Genomic DNA, 22,512 nt, shown 5'->3' on the forward strand with positions numbered 1-22,512 from the left:
GCAGACGTCTTTAAGATACACCACTATGTATTAACATCATACTTCCCCCCCAGAAAAATGGAGGACTTTTGAGGAAAACTCAAATCACACATTGATCAGTGTATTTCAGATGTAATGGAAATATTACCAAGGCTTCACAAAATTGCATTCAAATAAACTGGATATGAACAAAAGTGTGAGTATTCTTACAAGCCAAGAGGGACTTCATGTTGATTTTGTGCAAGTTTGCTCTGTTTGTCTCGAGAGATGTGAAAATGAGATACTTATCTCCTTTGAGGATGAACCAAACAAATGGCAGTTTGATGACCACATAGAAATAAAACATTACCTCACTTGGCTTTATGTCTTCCAAGGAATTCCTCCAGAGATTTCTATGAAATTTCAGGGCTTGCTGTACAGGCTACTCACAACTGTCTTTTCTTTGCAGACAAGTGCCTAGTCTTTGATATTGACCAGTCCCCCTGTGAGAAAGAGCAGAGGTAAGATGATACTTCCAAGAAAGACCACTAGAGTCTCAGGTCGAAGTCCCCCAAATCCTGCATCCCATGTTCAGGTGGGATGGACATCTGGAAGCCCTTCCTGCCTTTGGTGAGTATTCTATTCTGGTTTCCGCTGGTAATTACAGCCTCACTGGCCAGGACCACCTCCCTGCCAGTCCCTTTGCTAAGTGCTTTGCATGCATCATCCCACTGAATCATCCCAATTTTGTGAGGCAAGTACTATTATTACTGGGCCCATTGTCAGGAGAAGGACACCATGACTTCAGAGATATTAATTACGTTCTCTAAGACTGGCCAGGATTTATACTTAAGCCCAAACTCTTCCTGTTCTTTGCTGCCGCTAATCTCTCTGCTTTTGTGGCAGGAGTCATAACTCCTTTCTGAGGAAGTTTGGTTGAGATGTTATCAGGAGAAAAGCATGTAAAAATCATTTTTGAACGTTGTTTCTGACAACTCACTACTAAATTTACAATTAAAATTAATTTATGCAGACAATATACTCTACAAATGACAAGTATTACATACATACATGTTGTTATCACCCCTTTGCATGTAATATGACACTTAAAGAAGGGAAGTGATTTGCTTAAGGACAAGAATTGCATGTGTGTTGGGGAAGAAGAGACCTGATTTCTCTGCCCCTAGCAGAGCATTGTGATTTAGGTTACTAGAAGTATTACATAAATGGCTGCCTCGCTAAACAACTTTTTGCTCTATCATTTCCTGGTTATTTCAGATGTCATGTCATGCTGAAGCTTTTAAACTTAATAATTAGAGTTTGTTTGTAGTGCCCGAAGGTTGCAGACACAGCTGCGAGTCAGAATGTTTTATTTAAAATGCCGTCAGGAAGACCCATGCTGTTTTAAAATGAGTCCCTTCTGAAACTGGGTTTAGGAGCTTGTTTCTGAAGTTCATTGATCTTCAATTTTGATATGGAGAAAATAATACATCCAAAGACCACCTTTCAGAGTGGTCAACTTTTGACGTTACAAGGATTGAGTAGGAGGTTGAATGCTCTAGGGCCCTTTCTGTGACATATCCTCCTTGTGAGGGGCAGGGGTTATCACTATAATGAATAGAGTTTAATATTAATGATGTTAAATTAATATTTGCTTTGTTTTTCCTGTGCTTAGTGATAGAGCAGAATTAAAGTTGGTTTTTGATCTTTTAATATCTGAATGTCTTTTTAACTTGTCTCAAAATTGGTCTGTTTAAGAAAATAACATGTAGTGTTAAATCTATTCCTCATTGAGGATTTATTCCACTCTGGAATGAGTGGTGAGGGAGGTTGTGAGATCATCTTCCCCATGAGTGTTTAGAAACAGACTGGAGAAATCAAATGGTGTAATATAGAGCAACCCTGCAAAGCTCAGTGGGTGTGTCTCCTGGAAAAGGCCAGAGAGGAAGGCAGATTGGGAGGTGTGAAAAAAAGGCTAGCCTTGTGATTGAGACCACCATACTAAATGAGGCAGCAGGTCAAGGGGAACACTGTGCAGTTGTTGCCCTCCCTCTGACCTCTGGGGTTCCAGACACCCACTGAGGCCCTGCTAAGCTGGACTTGATACTCAACAAGGGTCGCATTTTGCTCTGTCAGGCTGCAAAGGCCCTTTAGATCAGGATGTGGTCCTACCTTCTTTAGTTCTGTGTCCGGAATTGGTGGATTCTTGGTCCCACTGACTTCGAGAATGAAGCTGCGGACCCTCGCGGTGAGTGTTACAGCTCTTAAGGCGTTGCGTCTGGAGTCGTCCGTTCCTCCCGAGTTGTTCCTTCTGACGTTCAGATGTGTTCGGAGTTTCTTCCTTCTGGTGGGTTCGTGGTCTTGCTGGCTTCAGCAGTGAAGCTGCAGACCTTCGTGGTGAGTGTTACAGCTTATAAAGGCGGCGTGGACCCAAAGAGTGAGCAGTAGCAAGATTTATTGCAAAGAGCAAAAGAACAAAGCTTCCACAGTGTGGAAGGGGACCTGAGCGGGTTGCCACTGCTGGCTCGGGCAGCCTGCTTTTATTCTCTTATCTGGGCCCACCCACACCCTGCTGATTGGTCCATTTTACAGAGAGCCGATTGGTCTGTTTTATAGAGAGCTGATTGGTCTGTTTTGACAGGGTGCTGATTGGTGCATTTACAATCCCTGAGCTAGACACAAAAGTTCTCCATGTCCCCACTAGATTAGCTAGATACAGAGTGTCGATTGGTGTATTTGCAAACCTTGAGCTAGACACAGAGTGCTGATTGGTGCATTTACAAACCTTGAGCTAGATACAGAGTGCCGATTGGTGCATTCACAATCCCTTAGCTAGACATAAGGGTTCTCCAAGCCCCCACCAGACTCAGGAGCCCAGCTGGCTTCACCCAGTGGATCCCACAGGGGGCCGCAGGTGGAGCTGCCTGCCAGTTCCGCCCGGTGCGCCTGCACTCCTCAGCCCTTGCGCAGTTGATGGGACTGGGCACCCTGGAGCAGGAAGCGGCACTCCTCAGCAAGGCTCTTGCGCACAGGAGCTGACGGCTGGGCGGGGGGGCAGGGGGGGTGGGGAGTGGGGCTGGGGTGAGGGGGCAGTAGGGGGGGAGCGGGGGGGAGCAGGGGGCGGGGTTGCAGGGGGGCGGGGGGCAGGGGGGCGGGGGGCTGGGGTGAGGGGGCAGTGGGGGGGGAGCGGGGGAGGAGCAGGGGGCGGGGTTGTGGGGGGGCGGGGGGGGCGGGGGGGGTGGAGGCTCTGGCATGGCAGGCTGCAGGTCCCAAGCCCTGCCCCACAGGGAGGCAACTAAGGCCTGGCAAGAAATGGAGCACAGCAGCTGCTGGCCCAGGTGCTAAGCCCTTCACTGCCCGGGGCTTGCGGGCCCGCCCGGCCGCTCGGAGTGCAGGCCCGCTGAGCCCACGTCCACCCGGAACTCGCGCTGGCCCGCAAGCGCCGCACGCAGCCCCAGTTCCCACTGGTGCCTCTCCCTCCACACCTCCCCACAAGCTGAGGGAACCGGCTCCGGCCTTGGCCAGCCCAGAAAGGGGCTCCCACAGTGCAGCGGTGGGCTGAAGGGCTCCTCAAGCGCGGCCAGAGTGGGCGCCAAGGCCGAGGAGGTGCGGAGTGCGAGGGACGGCTGCGAGGGTTGCCAGCTCGCTGTCACCTCTCAGTTCCACAATAGAGCCATGATTGGACTCAAAAAGACCCCTCTTTTCTGGGATCCATACATTTTCTGGGCTCCATTAGGTCCTGCTTAGGTAGTGCTCAGGGGTCCAGGGAGGGTGGAGAGCCTGTATTGGGGTGGAACCCTTTGACTCAACAAGCTAAGGGCTACGTTGAAGTGGCTTATCTGCACCCCTAGTTCCAGAGGCAGTAGTTATCTCGGGCCGCAACATCGCGAGGTCTAGGGAAAAATGCTACCACTCCTCCCCCCCACTTCCGCCGCCACGCTGCCTCCATGCCTGCCTCCCCTCTCTGCCACGCCCCCAGCACGCGCTTTGCACTCTGGGGCCCACGCACTTCCCTGGGGAGTCTAGAAGCTGCTCCTCATTTCCAGACTTTCCGGGCGCCCACCAGGCTCCCGGGCTCTCACCGGAGACCACAGGGAGGAGCTTCAAGGTACCCCAAGTCCCTGCGGCCTCCAGCAGTGAAGAGTTCCACAAGGGTGAGTGAAGTCCGTTAATGAAAGCTACTCCAAAGTAAAGTGCCTTGGGGTGGCGGCGGGGAGCCAGCCCCTTTGTCCCTCGGTGGCTGAGGAGCCCAAGCTACTCCATTAGAGACATTCCCTGCAGGACCCTCGTTTTCCTGGTCATCCTGGGAAGGTTGGTTGGGATGAGGCAGAAGGAGAGGGGTGGCAGCGGGTAGCTGGGGGTTGCACGAGGAAGACCCTCACATTCTGAACCTCCTCCTGCATTGGGCACCATCGTAGGTGCACCATAGGAGGCACCCATTGATTTTTCTTTGGACATTTCGAGAAATTGAAGCAGAGTTGGGAAGAATGGAAAGCTTGTGGTGTCGCGAATAGGCCGGTCTGAGCGGGCGGTTCGGGTGAGAACGCCAGGCTCTGTCCGGTAGGTCTGGGGCGCGTCTCCATTACCACAGTCAGGGACGGTGTGCTGGGGTGGGCGCGCATATCGAGAGGTTTGCCTGGCTTTCGGCAGATTGAGCAGTTTGTGCACGTGAAATCTCAGACTTCAGAATTTTCAGGGCAGTAGCGGCTTTTCAAAGGATCTGCTTGAAGTTTTTGTTGTCCTTTGGGTTTGTTTTTTGCTTTTTTGGATTTCAAATGATGAGGAGTTTATGTCAGGATGTGTATTTCGGCACACTTAGACGGAGAGCACAGAAGTTGTGGCTACCTTAGAAAATGTGTTTTTTCAAAATGGAGTCAGATTAGCGTGAAAGTTGCCAGCAGCCATGTATCTGAAGACCGATAATGGAGGCGAACGTGGGTGCGGTGGCAGGCATCTTAGTCTCAGCTACTGGTTACGGCTGAGTTTGAGACCAGCTAGGGCGGACTTAGCGAGACCTGTTCTCTACAAAAATTAAAAAAAAAAAAATTAGCTGGGCGTGTGGTGCCCAACTAGTCAGGAGGCTGAGGTGGGAGGGATCGCTTGAGCCTGGGAGTTCGAGGTTGCAGTGAGTCATGAATGAACCACGGCACCCCAGCCTGAACAACAGAGCAAGACCCTGTATTTTCAATCAAAACTTCCTTCAAAAATTACAACTCATAAGACAATATTTTATCAGTTACTCATCCATCTTAAGGGAACATAACTTTCCAATGTATAAAATCAAGAATGTAAACTAATCTACCCTGGATTATGTAATATGCATGCCATACACCACACAATATGCCAGGAAAGGCAGGTGGCAAAGTCATGCTCCAAAAGAGATCCAGGAACAGAATCAGGCATCCTGGTTTTTTTGAGGTATCCCTACTGACTGGCTGTGCTTTTCTCTAACCTTAGTTCTTTCAGTAAGTTAAGCTGTATCTAAAGTAGATTTGTTGTGCTTATTTCTCTGCCAGTTCTAGAACAGAGAGTACTGAGGGGTAAAGACACTCAGGCAGCAAAAGAAAATCCTTTCCACCAAACTAAAGAGAATGGGCAGAAAGCATTGGACTCATGACTTTGAAAGTATTCAGGCCAATGTAGCCAGTAGATGCCCTCCAATCTGTCAGTACTTACTTAGAGAGACATCTGTCTTTGAGATTAGCCTAGCACTTCCTTAGGAGAGTTGGCAGTGATGGAGGGAGGATGTGGGGACGGGAACTGGACCTTTCTTCCATCAGCAAAGAACAGGCGTGAGGGCTGTTCCTCCTTTTCTTTTCCCAGCAAGTCAGGAGCCAGTGGGAAGTGGCTTTCTTTTTCCTTTTTCCTTTCTTTTCTTTTTTCTTTTTTTTTTTTTTTTTTTGAGACGGAGTCTCGCTCTCAACCAGGCTGGAGTGCAGTGGCGTGATCTCGGCTCACTGCAAGCTCCACCTGCCAGGTTCACGCCATTCTCCTGCCTCAGCCTGCCAAGTAGCTGGGACTATAGGCGCCCGCTACCATGCCCAGCTAATTTTTTTGTATTTTTAGTAGAGACAGGGTTTCACCATGTTAGCCAGGATGGTCTCGATCTCCTGACCTCGTGATCCGCCCGCCTTCGCCCCCCAAAGTGCTGGGATTGCAGGCGTGAGCCACCGCGCCCAGCTGGAAGTGGCTTTCTAATGGCTGGCCTTTATGGGCAGATTTCTTTGCAAAGTAATTCACAGATACCCAGTTTCTTGGGTAATAAGAATTAGACTAGAAATCCTCCTACTCTTAACTGAAAGCTGATAGGGTTGATAAGGTAATTAGGATTATGGGGAGAGCATTTGGTTGTTGGTAGTAAAACGAAAATTTGTGATAAAAGTGTAGTTTAACTCTCCTGGTTTTGGTTTCAACATTTCATTCAACACATATTCAGAAGTTCTGTTAGAGGCACGTTTTGAGCTAAGATACAGGGCAAAGCAACTGAGAATAAAGATGCAGCTTTTAGGGAGTCCATAGGCTAGTGGAGCAGAGAAACGTGCAAACAAATTATTATATCCCATTATTTGCTTTGAGCTATAATATGTGAATAAGAAACCCAGACACTGGACTTCAAAGAGAAGGGAGTGATCAATTTACCCTGGGTTAAGGCCTCAGCCCATCTTCCCCAAAGAGGAGGATTTAGATTGGGTTTTAAGTTATGAGATTAATAACTCTGGAAGGAGAAGGCAGAGGGAGACACACATACTAACAAAATGATGGAGGAGCAAAAATGCCTAGCATTTTCCGAAGCAGGAGGTGACCAGGTGAGGGTGGCTATCCTTGTGACCTTTGAAAGAGGAGGGATCAGTTTGAGGGGTTGCCTTTCATTTCTTGGACAGTAGGGAGCCATGGCAGGATTTTAAGAAAGTGATTCCCTATACAGGTTGATACCCTTTATCCAAAATGCTTGGGACCAAAATTGTATCAGATTTCAGATTTTGGAATACATGTAATTTGCATTATGCTTACTGGGTGAGCATCCCTAATTTGAAAATCTGAAGTCCAAAAATGTTTCAGTGAGCATTTCCTTTGAGTGTCATATTTACACTTAAAAAGTTTCAGATTTTGTCCGGACGCGGTGGCTCATGCCTGTAATCCCAGCACTTTGGGAGGCTGAGGCAGGTGGATCACCTGAGGTCGGGAGTTTGAGACCAGCCTGACCAACATGGAAAAACCCCGTCTCTACTAAGCCTGGTGCGTGCCTGTAATCCCAGCTACTCGGGATGCTGAGGCAGAAGAATTGCTTGAACCTGGGAGGTGGAGGTTGTGGTGAGCCGAAATTGCACCACTGCATTCCAGCCTGGGCAACAAGAGTGAAACTCCGTCTCAAAATAAATAAATAAATAAATAAATAAAATAAAATAAAGTTTCAGATTTTGGAGCATTTCAGATTTTGGATTTTCGATTTTCGAGTCAGGGATGCTCCGCCATACGTACCACACCTGATTTAGAGGTGGACTCATCAGGATTTGCTGGACTGGATTGTTTGGAGGCAGAGTGAAGGAGAGGGAGCTGTTAGCAGTGATCCTACAAGTTTTTGTTTTATACAACTGATTCCACTCACTGAGATGAGGAGCACCGGGACCAGGAGAAATTTGGGTAAGTTTAGTTTTGGACCTGAACATAAGGTGCTGGTGAAGCATCTAGGAAGCCACTGGATATGCTTCTAGAGCCAGAGCTCAAAGGAGTAGTCACAGCTGGAAATAAAGATGCAGTGTCATCAAGGTTTCTTTTTGGCAGAGGCTTCTGGGGACTACTAGCACCTCTTTATGGCTCTGGTGTCAGGGAAATGAGTCAATGCCTACCCTGCTCTAGCCATAAAAAGCTGCTGTCTCTAGTCATGCTGATGTGACTTAGACTCTGTCTGAATGTTGATAGGCAAAGGTCTGTGTGACAAAGGCTTCCACTAAATTTTCAAGGAGGTACTCCCCGAAAGTCAGTCTCTTAAAAGACAAGATCTAAGCAATTGTCTTTTTGTTCTGTTTTGTTTTGTTTGTTTGAGACAGGGTCTTTCTCTGTCACCCAGTCTGTAGTACAGTGGCATGATCTTGGCTCACTGCAACCTCTGCCTGCCGGGCTCAAGCGATCCTCTCACCTCAGCCTCCTGAGTAGCTGGGACCACAGGCATATGTCACTATGCCCGGCTAATTTTTGTTTTTTTTGTAGAGATTGTAGGGTTTTGCTATGTTGTCCAGGCTGGTCTTGAGCTCCTGAGCTCAAGTGATCTGACCACCTCGGCCTCCCAAAGTTCTGGGATTACAGGTGTGAGCCACCACGCCCGAACAATTGTCATATTTTTTAATGGAAAATACAAACTACCTTTGACGTCCCAGTTTACACTGAAACTTTACATTTGCCCCTTGTCCTTTATCAAGGGCTTAAGATGTCGGCAAGGCTTTCTCCAAACACTATATAAATATTAAATTGACTTCCAAATGTTGTTTATGAGAACTAGAATACTGTTCTTGTTATTTGATATGTATTTATGGAGTGTGTGTGTTCTGACTTGAGTCTAGCTAATGTCCCAGTAGGGTAGGATGTTTTGGACGTTGATGAGTTTTTCTTCTGATTCTATTTCTAACAGTTAAGCACATTGTTTGGGTAACTGGTTGTTCCTTGATTATAGAGTGTTCATGGCCACTAATAAATGTCCCCCATATTTAAATATACAAGTTATACCTTTGGGATGGCAGGGAGCTAAGGGCCATCAGCTCTTTTATATGCTAATACCTGAGATCAAGGCACATGATATTACTCAATCAAGCTAATATTTAGCTTTGGAAATTAAAGCATAAATTCATGAATGTGAATAGTGTTCTTTCTGCATTGATATTTAACCATAATGTATGTATGCACACAATGTTCCAAGATTTCTCTTTGTTTTTATTTTTTTGGTGATGTATGTTTCACTTGCTGCAATATTTGTTGATTTCATGAATACTACTGATATTTAGGGAAAGGATCCAAGAAGTGTTGAACTCCTAGTGTGTCTTTCTTTAAGCTTGTCTCCTTGTTAAGGTGAACCTTAACATTCAAGGTTATGGTGATCCTTATCATTTGAGACATTTCACCGAATATATGGGTGAGCAATGCACCTTAGACTTTTCAGTGAACTTCTCCATCCGTGTGGTATCTGATCCTCCTGAGAGTGGCCATATGCGGTAGGGAGGCCAGGGCTTAGCACCATTTTACAGGTACTCAGACAGGCTAGGTGACTTGCCCAAGATCACACAGCTAGTGCAGAGCTGGGACTAGATCCCAAGAATTCTGACCTCAAGAGGGGTGTTGATTTCCATTGATTTTGCAATTCCCCCTACTTAAGTCACTGGATTAATAATTTTAAAGTGTGGATTAAGGCAAGTATATTTTGTTGGCTTGCTCTCCTTTAACTTTAGGTCTCCCAGTTGGGAGAATGAACTTGTAGGTTAATAGTTTCCTAGTAGAAAGCAATAAATATATTCCTTAGTATAGACAATAAATTGTGGCAGTTTCACTCTCCTCCTTGGGCTGCGTCAAGATCACTTTGAAACATTCCTGGGTATTCTGCATACAGGACTTAGGGCTGTTTACTCTTTGCCGTCTCCCATATCAGCCTCCTTTGCCAATCATCTTCAGAAATACAGGTGTAAGCTGTGCTGTAAGGCATGAACCACACAGCACTTTGAAATGAGAAAGCTTTAAAGTAACAGGCAGGAATTTGAGGGGGAAATTGAAAAGTCTTTCTGCACAAAATGATTGTACTTTAAGGTGAAATTCACAAAGTCAATCAACATGAAGAATCTGGAAACTCTCATTGAGAGTTCTTTCATTTTTTTATACATTCCACAAGAAACAAGGTAGAGCTTTCATGTAAAGTTCTAACTTGTGATTAGAGAAGGCATTTGAAGTGTATAGAACAGAGAGTATATTGTAACTGGCAGCCAGGGCATTTGCAGAGCTTCACGTTAATGGGCAAGTGTCTTAACCATCAGCATTGAGAAAAGGAATGGCACAGGAGTGGGGGCTGAGGATGGGGTGGGGAGAGGGGCTCTGGCATCAGGTAGCCAAGAGTCAGCAAAATTAGAGATAATTTTAAGTGAGGAGGTCCATAGCCTTTCTTTCAGGAAGTGGAAGGTTTCCTTGGCCCCTTTTTCTAATTTGAGAACAATGTGGCTCATACATTGTCAACCTTTTCACTCGGTGGTATATATTTTTTGACCTTTTATGTGATATTGATACTTAATTTATATATCCATCTTAAATTAATTTTGTTGCATATAGATTTTTATGTGTGGACATAGCCCTTTTTAAAAAATTATTCAACAGCTTCTAGGAGACAACTTCTCTGCTTTTTGGGACAAGGCAGCCCTGCAGTAGGCAGAACAGTAGGGTAGGATTCAGGAGAACTGGGGGTTAGGCTGGGGATTACTTGAAGATAAGGGATTTAAAGGAAGTTAGGATTCTGTTCCTCTTCTCAAAGTTGAAATAAAGTAAAATAAATTAGGAGAAACCTAATTAGAAACCTAATTGCTAAAGGGTTTGTTTCCCTACTCAGACTTGCCCTGATTTAAAAACTGTATTTACAGAATGTTCACAGCCATGTAAAATAGACTGGAAAGAAATACTCTAATGTGGCAATGTTTCCCTCAGAGTGGTAGAATTATGCTTGTGTTGTCTTTCCTTTCTATTTTGTAAATTTGGCACTCTTTAAAAAAGAAACCTAAAATAAATTTCCTTTTAAAAAATGAAATTGTAAAAAGAAACAAGAAGCCTGGCTCGTTCCCAGCATTCTAAAGGGGAATGATTGTAGAGCTCCACAAAACTGGCCAAGGAGCTACATAGTGATGAAAGGGTTTTGATCTCTTTGGGAAGTATTGTAGGGAACAGCTTTGCTGGCACTCTCACAGCCCCTTTCCTGTGTGGAGATTGGGCTGTGGGACCTTTGTCTTGAGTGGTAAATGCCCAGCATGCCGCCAGAAGCCCTAGCTGTGGTCACTCCCTCATGGAGCACCTTTTGGGTCTGAGGCTGATAATTGTCCTGCTTCTTATGTGGTAAGCTGTCAGGACTGTGGGCTGCCAGCTGCCTTAGCTTTACTAAAAGGAGGTGGTTGATTCATTCTTTTACTGTGGATTGTCAGCTGAATAAAGCGGCCCACCACAGCCTTAGGGACAAAAGCTCTCCATTAGGATTACACTGCCAGGTTGGAGAATGGCCCTTTCAATGCTGTACAGCCTCAAACAGGGGCTGTATTAAGCTGACCACCTTTATGCAAATCTCTCTCCTTTGTCCAAAGGCCCCCTCATGACAGAGGCCAGCTAAGCCTTTATGGACAGATAGGCTTTGTGCAAGGCTGGGGGATCACCCAGGTTAGGTGTTTCCAGGAAGAAAAGTGGATTGAGGCGATTTTGTAAATGTCACTGCTAATAAATTGAACATTGGCAAACTTGCACTTAAGACATTACTTGGGAAGAACAGATTATTAAAATGGAGCAGATTGAGGTGCCATAGAGTTCTGGAGTGCTGAAATTATTGTCCTTTGGCATTATGCAAAACAACATTATGTCTTTATCTGTCTTTTCCAGTTCCTTTCTAGTTTCCTCCCTGATCCTGAGCTGCTTTATTTTTGTCCAAAGTGGAGAGGCTGCTCCCATCTGTGCTCATCTCCTCCTTAGTTGCTTTGGCTCTTTTCTCTCTCCTTGCTGCTGTGTTTTCCCTCCACCCATCTAATAGAATATTTCCAAGGTCTTATCTTCTTTTCCTCATGTCACTCCCTTGGGGCGCTCAAGTGACTTGTCTAATTTCATATATTCTCTGTGAACATGTCTTATAGAGTCATGGATTCCCCAAGCTGAAAGAGACTTCCAAGTTATCTGTCCGACTCATGTCTATGTGGTCAAATTGACAATTCTTGTCAAATAGAGGTTGGAGTTTCTTCCATGTTTCATTGATGCCTAAGCATGCAAGAGAACCTAAAGTTGATGACACTTCTTTCAGTACTTTTCCATGATTCAGTTTTTCTTTAAGAAAAAACACTCTCCCCTTTTGACCTTCAGCTACTTTAGCCCCCACTGCCCCAGGCCCATAACAGTAGCAACACATCTAATTCTTAATCTTTGTTCCTTCTCATATTAGTCTGCCTCCTTCATAGCATGTCTGGGAGTCATCCTCTCTTGCAACCTTTTTCTCTTCTTTCTGCAGCAGCTAACCTCGAACCCCTTCTCAGCCTGTCTGCTTGAGCTCCCCTTGCATCACCTCTTTTAAAATTAGTTTGATCTTGTGAGTCAATTCTCAGAAAATTTGAGTAGTGCCCAGCTACCTCACATAGTAAATAAAAATGTTAACATCTTCAGTTAGAGAATCCAGCCTGACCTGACGACTTTGATTTTCTCATTTGATTTTTCTTAACACCTTTTAACATTCCAGCTGCTCATTTTTAGAGAATTATTTTGACAGTTGTAAGTTATAAGAGCTATAGCTCTTCTTTGAAATAATAATATTTTAATTTTTCTTTAGGTCCTTTTGATTTACAAAAACCCCCCACAACAACAACAATAATAACAATAGCAATGAAAACACCAGACACAGTGCCTTGCCCATAGTATGTTTGGGGGCATGAATGATGAATAAATAAATAAAAGTATTTGAAATCACTGTAGATAACTTGATTTGCCCAGAAGCCAGAAATGTAGAACCCGCTGTCCTGGAAACTGTATTCTTTCTTCCTTGGTAAATTCCTACGGCATCAAGTAGAGGAAACCTTAATAAATACGGACTGGGAGTGGCCTAAAATATTCCACTATAATCTGTAATACTTTCAGATTCTTTACAGTTTAAATTTTTCTGTTCATTTATATATGAAAATCTTTCTGTTTAAAAAGTTCTTTAATGAAGTGTTCCAGTATCATTTTCTCTAGATTGTTTTACTGATTGGCTGTCAGTATTTTAAATTGAAAATGGACTGGAGACAGAGAAAAACGTACCTATCAAATTCTTAATTAAATGATTCATGAAGATGTCTTTTAAATGGTTCATTTGAAATATACCTTTATATGGACAGGAATGGCTATCTCCATATTAAGTCATCTGTATAAGTTCGTTCTTGCATTGCTACAAAGAAATGCCTGAGACTGGGTAATTTATAAAGAAAAGAGATTTAATTAACTAACAGTTCTTTAGGTTTTACAGGAAGCATGGTATTGGCTTCTGGATGGAGCTTTTACTCATGGTGGAAAGTGAAGCGGGAGCTTACACATCATGTGGCTAGAGCAAAAGGGGGTGCAGGAAGATGGGGTGGTGACGGGGGGTGGGGGAAGGGCATGCTGGGGGTAGAGGTTGGGGGTGGGGGGCAAGGCAGGGGAAGTTTTGGGGTGGGGGTGGGTGCTGGGGGTGGGATTGGGGGAAGATGCCACATACTTTTAAATGACCAAATCTCCCAAGAACTCACTCACTATGGAGAAGACAGCACCAAGCCATGAAGGATCCACCCCCATGATCCAGTCACCTCCTACCAGGCCCCACCCCCAACCTCGGGGATTACAATTCAACATGAGATTTGGACAAGGACAAATATTCAAACTATATCATCATCTGTCCTGCATGTTTTCCTACATTTTTTCTATGTCTTAGGTCGTTCTGTTCCTGCATCTCATGATCTCTGGAGAAGTAACAAGTTCTTGATTTTTCACAGTTTTCAACTAGCTGAATGTTATTCTTCATAGTTTTACAGGCTATGTTTAGATAGCCTTGTGTTGCTGAGAGAAACTTACCCTATTCGCTGCAGTGATCGGGGAGAGACTGACAATACAGGACTTTGATACAGTACCAAGTAAGGCAGGTGCCATAAGGGTAAAGGCAATGTGCTGTGGAGATGGAGGACAGAGGATCAGAAAAGGCTTATTGGAGAAGATGCTTTGGGGGAAGTGCTTTGAAAGATTTATATTACTTCTTTAAGTAAAGATATAGGGAAGGACATTTTAGGCAAGGAGATGATCATGAGCAAAGGCTGGGCAGTATGAATGAAGAGTGAGTGTCTGGATAATAGTGGGTAGTTCCTGGAATTCAGGAATGATGTGATTGGAAAGGTGAATTGGGTTGTATTATAGAGAGCCTTGGGTAACAGGCTGAGACAGTTTTATTGTGGTGATGCTTAAAATCTCCAGACAAGAACACATGTGATTGTAATAGGAGAGCACATTCAATAAATATTTGTGGAGAAATCATATATTGAACTTCTTGTATTTCCCCTTTACTAACATGTTGTCTGTAATGAGGCAAGGTAGAAATGAATTTAATAAACCAAACCAAACTCAAACCTGTCTAACTAAGTGGGTTCCAAAGTCCACATGACTACTTTTGCTTGCTTCACAATGGCTTCAAGTGACAAACTTTGTGAGGGGATCTTCCTTGAGGTCACAATTGTGCCAAACAGGTAGTCCCAAGTGCCAGTCACTAGTGAAGTTAAGCACTGGGCATAAGTGCCAACTCTGGGCACCTAGCCAGGTTCTTGCCAGATGCTCCTTGGCTGATGTGAATGAAAGTCATCTGTTGAGGAGTGGCTCCAGTTCATGTCACTGGATGATTCTTGAGTTTCTGCCCTGTGCTAGGTGCTGCAGACAGGGAGAAATCAGACCACATTCTGGTCTTGTGCTCATACTCCACTGGGGGAGACAGACAAGGGGTTGAATAGTGATCATACCTCTTAGAAAGTGACAAGCGCCCTGAGACAGTAGCAGACAATGAATTCTAGAGGGTTCAGGGAGAAGGAAGCTGAGGAAAATATTTGTGAGAGTGCATTCTACCTGAATCTGGAAAAACTTGAAAAAAATGATGTACTTTGGGATTCAAGTCCATACATCCAGGTTACACTTAACCTTTACACCCAGTAGATGCTGTGGGGATAGATATATTTTGCCAAACATCAGAAACAGATTGCTCTTTTGGGACTACATTATTTGGCTTTGGCATTGGTATGCTCCAGAGGCAAAAATGGTGTGTCCCTCAGAAAAGGCAAGAATACTATTTGCCTGAAGTGAAGCAAGTCCATAGAATCTGTTAAAAGAAGTTTTTGAACATCAACACTTACATTTTCTTCTTTTTTTATTAAAAAATAGAGACGAGGTCTCTTTATGTTGCCTAGGCTGGTCTTGAACTCCTGGGCTCAAGGAATCCTCCTGTCTCAGGCTTCCCAAAGTGTTGGGATTACAGGTGTGAGCCACTGCTCCCAGCCATCACGCACTTTTGTATCTATAAACCAAGGTAAAGATTACAAGTAAGAGTTTTTACATTGCAGAAAAAGGAGAATTCCCTTAGAGGCAGATCTAAACACCATCTCTAGGGCTTGTATCAAAGACCACTGGACAAAATAGCATCAGAAAGCTCAGTCCCTTTGGTCAAGTAAACCATCATGGTGATTGCAGGGGGCTGGAATTGGGAGGAGACTAAAGACATTTGACTTCGTGCAAAAGCTAAAAGCAGTTTAAGAACATTTTTTTTTTTTGGCGGGGGTGGGGGGAGGTGATGAACATTCCCAGTTTCTCCAATCAATAGCATTTCTGTGAGAATTGTAACACTATGAAAAGTCATTTCTAATCTGGAAAGTCTTGGTGGTTGAAAAGTTTCTCTTACCTTTATTTTCAGTTATGTGATTATTGAATTCCCTGGTGTTGCTAGATGGGCTATTTTTTATTTAAAAACATCTCTTTTTTCTAAGATGATCTGGATAGACTATCCAGTGCCCATACATAACACTCATCAGTTTTTCAATCTCTCATTCTCAGGTAAGAAAACGATTTTTGTCTTTCAGACTTTACTTTTGTACTTACCTTTTTATATTTTACTATGTACTTGTAATGGAAGTAAGATTCCTCTGTATTTTGAAACGGATCATCAAGTTGTAAGTGGGGAAAATCTAAGTAATGAGCTGGAATTTTTTTTTCTTTTTTGAGACAAGGTCTCTCTCTCTCTGTCACCCAGGCTGGAGTGCAGTGGCATAATCATGGCTCACTACAGCCTCGACTTCCAGGGCTCAAGCAATTATTCCACCTCAGCCTCCTCAGTAGCCAGTGAGTAGCTGGGACTACAGACATGTAGTGCCATGCCCAGCTAATTTATTTTTTATTTTTAAAATTATTTTTATTTTTATTTTTATTTTTATTTATTATTTTGAGACAGAGTCTCACCCTGTCACCCAAGCTGGAGTGCAGTGGCACAATCTTGGCTCACTGCAACCTCCACCTCCCAGGTTCAAGTGATTCTCCTGCCTCAGCCTCCCAAGTAGCTGGGATTACAGGCACCTGCCACCATACCTAATTTTTTTTTTTTTTTTTTTTGTATTTTTAGAAGGGATAGGGTTTCACCATGTTGGCCAGGCTGGTTTCGAACTCCTGACCTCAAGTGATCCGCCCCCCTCGGCTTCTCAAAGTGCTAGGATTACAGATGTGAGCCACGGCGCTCAGTCCTAATTTTTTAATTTTTTTGTAGAGACGGTGTCTCCCTGTATTCTCCAGGCTGGTCTTGAACTCCTGGGCTCAAGCGATCCTCCTGCCTCAGCCTCCAAAAGTGTTGGGATTGTAGGCGTGAGCCACCATGCCTGGCAATAAGCTGCATTTTAAAATAATAACACCTGAGTAAGTAATTCATACAATGCTCAGTCAGGCTTAAAGCATAGGCCAAGATGTAACATCATTCAAATAGTCAAAATCAACTCTTATCCTAGTGAATTGATTACATGTGAAATTGTGTAGCATCAATAATAAAAATATCTGTTTATGGATGTTCTTGATTTTCACCAATGACAACTACAGATTTAAAGTGCAAATCATATTTTATCTTGAGATTCTACTTGATCACTTTAAATGTAGCACTCTTCTAATTTCCCTCAGAGAATTATAAAATCAAGTGAAGGAAAGAAGACGTCTTAGTTTTGATAAATTGGTGATTGTAGATCAATAAGAAGTGTGTGTGTGTATGTGTGTGTGTGTGCGCACGTGTGTATGTGTACTCAGTTGTAGAACAGTTGCAAACAGAAATGAACTTTAATGTTAATTTTCACCAACTACTGTAATTTTATGTTTATATAGATATTATATGATTGTATTCTCTCAAAACATAGCATATATTTATTGCCATAAATGTAATTTGTTTTTTACATGATTTGCCATAAATGTAATTTGATACTTCTGTAATTAAAAAGTAAATAGATATAGAAAATAGATTTATAAATCTTAAGATATAACAATTAGAGCTCATTCTCACCCAACTCTTTCAAATGGGGCGTTTTTCCAGCTATGCGGCTCGTCAATTCTGTAAATATATTTTTTGAAATTACATGAGACAGCCCAGTGCAGTGGTTGTGCACCTGTAGTCTTAGTTATACAGGAGGCTTAGGTGGGAGGATTGCTTGAACCGAGGAATTATTAATAGAAGCCAGCCTGGGCAATATAGTGAGACCTCGTCTTGAAAGAGAGAGAGAGAGAGTGAGAGAATGAGATTTTCATTTCTGTTATGCTAAGTTGCTCATTTAATAAAAAATTCTCAATAGAAACACAAATTATCCTTGCACAGCCTTGAAATTCCATTTTGGGACCATTTCCTTAGTATAGGAATTCTACTGTGGTGGTACATACAGTGAACAGATTTTACCTTGTTTCTGTCTTCAAAGTTATTTCAATGGCAGGGATTAATAGCATATTAATTTATGGCTCATACTGTTTGCCTGAAGGAGACTTATCTTACACAGATAATTCTGACAGAGACATATACCATAATGCACAGTCATTGCAATTGTTTTGTAAAAGAGAGGTTAGGTGAGAGTCTTTATTTATTTATTTATGAGATGAAGTCTTGCTCTGTTGCCCAGGCTGGAGTGCAGTGGTGCGATCTTGACTCACCAAAACCTCCACCTCCCGGGTTCAAGTGATTCTCCTGCCTCAGCCTCCCGAGTAGCTGGGACTACAGGCATCTGCCACCACGCCCAGCTAATTTTTTTTTTGTATTTTTAGTAGAGACGGGGTTTCACCGTGTTAGCCAGGATGGTCTCGATCTCCTGACCTCGTGATCTGCCCGCCTCAGCCTCCCAAAGTGCTGTGATTATAGGCGTGAGCCACTGCGCCCGGCCCTGAGAGTCCTTTATTCTTCAAGTTGTTTCCCAGGTATTTGGGCAGGCTATGCTGGGGACCTTTATGGGAGCACTTTGAACTGCAACCAGTAAACCAGTTAAAAAGGATCTCTGCTATTACCACATTCATCTTTCCCTGGACCATTCGTAAACCTTGGAGGGGATCCTAAGACTAGTATTTTTGTCACAGAGACCATTCAATATTTGTTAGGCTTTCAAAGTTTCCATTTTGTCATGTATAAGCCAAAATGCATGCATAGGTGTTTGAGGATAGAAAGTAAAACAAGACAAAGACACACTGAAGTCATTTTGGAGATTCTCTGTGCTCCTAGATCTATTAAAAGTGCTGAGATGTCTTGTGTCAAGAAATCTGCTTCAGTGTATTTAACCAGCATTTTTCAAATGTTCTCCGCTAAGGAGCACTTAATGCCTATTTTTATTTTTGCTTAATCCTGTTAACATCTTTTGGTATTTGTGTTCTGCAGGACCAGTGACCTTTAGGAAAGTTGTTGTTACCTGTATGATACCATTTTATATATATGATCAATGGTATTTGGCTCAGCTATATTGAATTCCCCAGGAATAATATTGACCAGCTATTTCTGGGCAAGAAGACCATCAGCTAATTGCAGTGTCAAACTTCTTATGACAACTGGTCATGAATGCTTTTGTGCCAAATTCTCTGATGTGTTGACTAAGGCTCTGGCAGGTTTGAAGACATCAAAAACTCCTGAGGTATCTCCAGTAGATTCAAAAACTGGCCTTGCAGGCTTAAGAACTTTCTCTGCTGCAGAGACAACAGAAACAAGCCTAACTCCCCAAATCCAGAATGAATCTGTTGACTCAGTCCCCTCTGATCTTAGATGCTGTTGCATGGGGATGACATTTGCCAGAGATTTCTCCCCTCTCCCTCTCCTCTGAGTGGCTTTGAGATGGTGGGTTTTGATAACTGAGTTCACCTCGTTGGAGAGAAAGTGTGGACACCAGCATCACAACTGTGGTGAACAAAAAGGCTCCTCCCCTTCCAAGGAAGCTGGGAAGGTGGATTGCTTCACTGAAGAGTTAAAGAAAAGAGTTTTAGAATATATTATTTGATTTTTTTTCTTTTTTCAGGATCATCTGTTGGGCACTTAAGTCACAGACCAACTCCCATTCCATGTTTCTGAGAACCCGTCCTTTAAAATACTGCAGAAAAATGGGTTTGCCTGTAGTTTGACAAATTAACTTTTCTTTAAGGAAACAGTAAAATGTGATTTTCCCATTCAGCAAAACTTAGAAATTCTTTGCATCAAATTTCAGTGAGTTTTATTTTTAGTGTATATGATTGGAATTCTGTTTAATACATAATTTTGAAAAGTCAGCATCTGTTTATATTGTATATAAGATAGATCCAGTGTGGACAATGTCATATAAAATGTTAATCTTACAAGCCGGTAAAGGCTTCAAGTTTAACTTAAGCCTGTTACTAACTTTGCAAAATTTTTTAATAAGGTGTGAGTGACTAGAAAAACCCTAGTTTCTATAGATTTTAATAAACTCAAGTGAGGAAATATATATAAAATGAAGTTTTACCCTTACATGAGTAATAATAGAAGTTTTAAACTGTTATGCAGATCTGTAGAATCCAAGTCAAAGGATAAGTTGTTCTTCAGCTTTTGTAAGGAGCAAAGGAATAACTGTAAGAAGCTTAAAAGCTGTAGACATTTTAGGGAAAGAGGCATAGTGAAATGGACATGAGAGTAATGTACTCTTGACTCAATTTTAACTTTTTAAGCAATCATTTGCAAACCCCAATGCTTTAACTAATATTAAAACATGATTATTTCATTCATTTATTTATTCATTGAATAAAAATTATTGGGAGAAAGTGAAGATGGGAGGTGTGGAAGAGATGTGCAGGAAAGAAAGAGCCTCTATTCTGGGTTGTTGGAGGCTGTCATTTAGTACTTCATATTATTTTTCTTGTTAGACAAGATTACACATGTTGGATTGCCTCAGTGGATTGAAATGGAAATTCTATTGAAATATAATGGGTGAAAATAGTTTTTCTTCTATAATGGTTTACTCTCTTTATCTCAGTAGCAGTGCAGTCTGTTTTCTCTGTGAGTCTAAGAATGACAGCCCGAACTTTTCATTAGCCAGGGAACCCTGAACTTCACTCTAGCAGAGTTCAGGGCATTTAAGAAAAAGTATGATTACTTTAACCCAGGCACTTCCCTGCTGTCCATAACACCAGATGCTGACCCTCTGTGCTTCTGTTTCTGTATTCCATCTGTGCTCTTCATTTTTATTTCTCCCTCTTAGCTTCCAGAACACTTTACGTATAACTTTTTAATGGAATTTATAAATTTTGACCTTGTATTCTAGTTATCTATTTACAAGTCTGATCTCCAAAGAGCAGAACAAATTGGCTTCATCTCTTTATTCTCCAGAGTCAGCCACAGAGTCCACACTTAGAAAATGTCTATAAAATGAATTAATGTTAAATGAATAAGTGGAATTTTATTTACAGAGGACTCTTCCGGAAAGATGTGTTACATGATGTGTGTTACCTTTAGTTCCACAAACGAGTCTCTACTTTTTATATAAAAGCTATCTGGTAAAGAGAACCAGGATATTAGAATATGGGATTTTCTCCTCTTGACCTTTTCCTTCGAACATGCTCCCTTTACATCTTTTGTTTTTTCTTTTTTTTTTTTTTTTTTGGTGGAAGTAGTCTATATATTATTTTGGATAGTGATTACAGTTGTCAGAATTCATGAGACTGAAAATATGTGTATTGTATATTGTTATATCTCAATTAAAATATTTTAGAAAATGTAATACAATATAAACATACAATACAATAAATACAATAATATAATACAATACAGTAAACATAATGATATATGTCTCTCTTGATATGGAAAGACGTTCATGGTATAATGTTAAGTAAATTAACTTGGTTAAAAACTCTGGCTACCATAACCCTTTGTGCATATATATCAAGGTAGTGAGTTTTTAAATTTTATTCTTTAATGTCTTTCACATTTTTCAACTTATTTTGAATGAGTATTTTACCAATAAAGTATTGTTTACTATACAGTGAAAGATTTAAAGTACATCCCCTGCTTATTAAAACTTTGCAGAAATTATTGAACCATATGAGAAATTTATTTTTATTTCTATTAAATTACGAGGCTGCCAGATCACTTGAGGTCAGGAGTTCAAGACTAGCCTGGCCAACATGGCGAAACCCCATCTCCACAAAAAATACAAAAATTAGCTGGGTGTGGTGGCACATGCCTGTAATCCCAGCTACTCGGGAGGCTGAGGCACAAGAACTGCTTGAACCTGGGAGGCGGAGGTGGCAGCGAGCCAAGACTGCACCACTGCACTCCAGCCTAGGCAACAGAGTAAAGCTCTGTCTCAAAAAAAAAAAAAAAAGTAACAGAACTGTAGCTTAAAAATAGTCATGAAAATTTATTTAAAAATGTCTTGGGGCCAAGTGCAGTGGCTCACACCTATAATCCCTGTGCTTTGGGAGACCAATGCAGGAGGATCACCTCAGGCCAGGGGTTTGAGGACCAGCCTGGGAAATATAGTAAAACCTATCTCTACAAAATTATAAAAATTAGCTAGGCATGGTGGCATGCACCTGTAGGTCCTAGCTACTCAGGAGTCTGAGGTAGAGTATCACTTGAGCCCGGAGTTTGAGGTTGCAGTGAGCTATGATAGCACCACTGCACTCCAGCCTGAGTGACAAAGACCCTGTCTCTAAAATTAATTAATTAATTTAATTTAATGGAAATACATCTTTTCTTATAGATGAACTATCAGTTACATGTTTTGAGTTTCTCATTCTTCATTTTTGGTAAATTCTCTGGTTGATTTCTTTTGGAGAGGAACCCATATTAGAACTTGGGGACAAAATGATGAAAAAGGAGAGAGGAAAAGAGCAGGATACAGGAATAAAGTGTCCACTAATGAACCCTAGAAAGAGAGGCCATGAACAGCCAGCTCTGTCAACTCAATTTTGCATAGCTCTCAGTTCAATGAGTAGCTGAAATAGATAGGATAGAGTTACAGTGTGTGAAGAGTAGACAGGAAAATTTCTCTAGGAGGTGTTCAGGGGCAATATTCCCAATAATATGTCGTTGAATCTTTTTTTTTTCTTTTTCCTTTTTTTTTTTTTTGAGAAGGAGTCTCGCTCTGTTGCCCAGGCTGGAGTGCAGTGGCACGATCTCAGCTCACTGCAACCTCCGCCTCCCGGGTTCAAGTAATTCACCTGCCTCAGCCTCCCGAATAGCTGGGATTACAGGTGTGTGTCACCACGCCCGGCTAATTTTTTGTATTTTTAGTAGAGACGGGGTTTCACCGTGTTAGCCGGGGTGGTCTCTCTCCTGACCTCGTGATCCACCACCTTGGCCTTCCAAAG

At 42.5% G+C, this 22,512-nt stretch overlaps 1 protein-coding gene across 7 annotated transcripts in view; it reads left to right on the forward strand.

The window, feature by feature from the left end:
- Positions 1-3,477: 3,477 nt before the first annotated feature.
- PASD1 (PAS domain containing repressor 1) overlaps positions 3,478-22,512 on the forward strand; it is a 113,937-nt gene continuing 94,902 nt past the window's right edge. For 3 of the 7 annotated variants that reach the window (XM_055106420.1, XM_055106417.1, XM_055106422.1), the window contains exon 1: positions 3,948-4,112. The gene's annotated coding sequence lies outside the window, so the exon portion shown is untranslated. Of the gene's footprint in view, positions 4,113-17,667; positions 18,130-22,512 lie in introns of those variants that run through there. The other 4 variants (XM_055106418.2, XM_055106419.2, XM_055106421.2 and 1 more) reach the window with 2 other exon arrangements.

This window comes from Pan paniscus, chromosome X, assembly GCF_029289425.2.
Source record: "Pan paniscus chromosome X, NHGRI_mPanPan1-v2.0_pri, whole genome shotgun sequence".
NCBI classification, from domain to species: Eukaryota; Metazoa; Chordata; class Mammalia; order Primates; family Hominidae; genus Pan; species Pan paniscus.